General features: G+C 34.8%; 1 non-coding gene across 1 annotated transcript; it reads right to left on the bottom strand.

Moving 5' to 3' along the window:
- Positions 1-1,467: 1,467 nt before the first annotated feature.
- On the bottom strand, positions 1,468-1,570 carry LOC112623942. Its single transcript, XR_003119283.1, has one exon. It is a non-coding gene; the product is annotated as a U6 spliceosomal RNA (small nuclear RNA).
- Between the last annotated feature and the right edge of the window lie 1,169 nt (positions 1,571-2,739).

Below are 2,739 nucleotides of genomic sequence, written 5' to 3'. Positions count from 1 at the left end.
CCGTAAGTTTACAACACAGAGTGAACTCTAATATAAATTATGGATTTTGATTAGTAACTACTATGAATATTAGCCCATCAATTGTACCAAATGTACTACACTAATACTAAACGTTAATAATAGGGGAAACTACGTATGAGGGGAGAAATCAGGGGGTACATGGAGACTCTGTACTTTCTATTTCATTTTTCTTCAAATCTAAAACTGCTCTAAAAAGTAAAATCTACTAGCAAAAATTTGATGAACAAAAACCATGGAGAAAAACGAAAACTTTTATCTAAATCTTTTTACTATTGTGTGTGAAGAACTGAAATTTGTCCACAGTTGCCTCATAAATATTAAGAGAAAATGAAATAGTTACAATTGGGCCTTTGATATCAAAAGTAGAAATAAATTTCTGTGATGTTCAAATTACTTTGTAACATCTAGTAGTTCTTAAAATGTCTTTTAGATCAAGCTCATGACATAGACATACACATGATTAAAATGAACAATAAAAGTGTACTATCCTTTTTTAGTATGTTGAAAACAAAATATTCAGAGCATAAAAATGAGTAAAATCAATCTAAGATAAAAGAAACAACTTGAAACAGTATTTTGACAGTTTCCACATTCAAAATGTAACATATTGGATTATTTCAGAGTATGAAACATTTTAAATGTATTGGATATTGGTTGACTTCTTTTTCCTCAATGAATAATGTATAATTTGGTACAATGTTATCTTCATACATTAAGTGCAAAACAACCACTAAATTCTGAAAGTATTAGTTTATTCTATTACTAGTGCCTGGTAAAAATATCTGTAAATATCAAATCATACTAGTAGTTTGTCCAACAGACTGAAAATTAGTTTCCATTTTAGGAGAGTCTTTAGCCTGGGCGACAGAGAGAGGCTCTATCTCAAAAAAAAAAAAAAAAAAAAAAAAGAAGACAAAGAATTAAATAGTATATAGTCACACATCGTTCCAGTATTTTAATTATATCTATTCTTTTTTTTTTTTTTTTTTTTTTTGAGACACAGTCTCCCTCTGTCGCCCAGGCTGGAGTGCAGTGGCATGAGCTCAGCTCACTGCAACCTCCACCTCCCGGGTTCAAGCAATTCTCCTGCCTCAGCCTCCTGAGTAGCTGGGATTACAGGCACCTGCCACCATGCCCGGCTAATTTTTATATTTTTAGTAGAGACAGGGTTTCACCATGTTGGGCAAGCTGATCTCGAACTCCTGACCTCAGGTTATCCACCTGCCTCAGCCTCCCAAAGTGCTGGGATTATGGGCGTGAGCCACTGCGCCTGGCCTTAATTATACCTCTTCTGATAGATACTCAGTGATACCTCATTGTGGTTTTTGTTTGTTAAGAGGAAGAGGAATTGGACATAGTTTAAAGCTGAAATGACTCTTAGTTGGGAAAGTCACTTTGCTTATTGGAGCCTCAGTTTTCCTATCTGTAAACATTAGAAAAGGAATGCAAAATATGGGACAGTTTATGACTTTGTGTTTTATCCTTGTGCAGGAGCTATACTAATCTCTGTTACATAGTATTTTAGCATATGTGCTACTGAAGCAAGCACTCACTGTGGTTTAACTTTGCATTTTGCTAATGGCTGATGACATTGCATATCTTTTCATGTGCATATATGTCATGTGTACACACTCTTAAGTGAAGTGTCTATTCACGTTTTGTGCCCATTTTCTAATTAAATTGTTTTTCATCGTTGAGTTTTGAGAATTCTTTCTGTCTTCTAAATAGCTGCCCTTTTTCAGACATGTGGTTTGTATTTTCTTCCATTGTGTAGATTGTCTTTTCATCCTCTTCACACAAGCTCTCACAAAGCAAAACTTTTTAATTTTGGTGGGGTCCATGTTATCAATTTTGCCTTTTATGGATCATCTCTTAACGTCAAGTCTAACAACTCTTCACTAGCTTTAGACTTTAAAGACTGTCTCCTATATTTTTTTCTAAAAGTTTTATACTTTTATACTAACATCTATGATTGATTTTGAATAAATTTTTGTATAAGGCTTGAGATTTAGGTCAAGGCTTATTTTCTTGCCTATGGATGTCCAGTTGCTTCAATACCATTTGTTGAAAAGGGTATATTTCTTCCTTGGAATTGCTTTTGCATCTTTGTCAAAAATTAGTTAAGTATATTTATGTAGGTGTATTTCTGGGTTCTCTATTTTGTTCCACTAACCTATAATCCCTCTGTCAGTATCATGGTGCCTTGTTTACAGTCACTTTATAATAAGATTTTATATCAAATAGAGTAATTTCTTCTGTTTTATTTTTCTGTACAAAGATTTTCTAAAAAGTTATTCTAGAGCTGTGTTTTTTTCTGTGTATATTGTATAATGAGCTTGTCTATGCCTGTAAAAATTCTTACTGGGGGCCGGGCGCGGTGGCTCATGCTTGTAATCCCAGCACTTTGGGAGGCCGAGGTGGGTGTATCATGAGGTCAGGAGTTCAAGACCAGCCTGGCCAATATGGTAAAACCCCGTCTCTACTAAAAATACAAAAATTAGCCAGGCACCTGTAATCCTAGCTACTCAGAAGGTTGAGGCAGGAGAATAGCTTAAACTCAGGAGATGGAGGTTGCATTGAGCCATATCGTGCCACTGCACTCTAGCCTGGGCGATAGATCAAGACTCTGTCTCAAAAAAAAAAAAAAAAAAAAAAAATTCTTACTGGAATATTGATAGTAATTGTCATTGAACCCATAGAACAATCTGGGGAGAATTC

The sequence above is a fragment of the Theropithecus gelada genome, chromosome 4 (genome assembly GCF_003255815.1).
Source record: "Theropithecus gelada isolate Dixy chromosome 4, Tgel_1.0, whole genome shotgun sequence".
In the NCBI taxonomy this organism is placed as follows: domain Eukaryota; kingdom Metazoa; phylum Chordata; class Mammalia; order Primates; family Cercopithecidae; genus Theropithecus; species Theropithecus gelada.
Note: the sequence above shows the minus strand (reverse complement) of the source record. Positions and strands in the feature narration are given on the sequence as shown.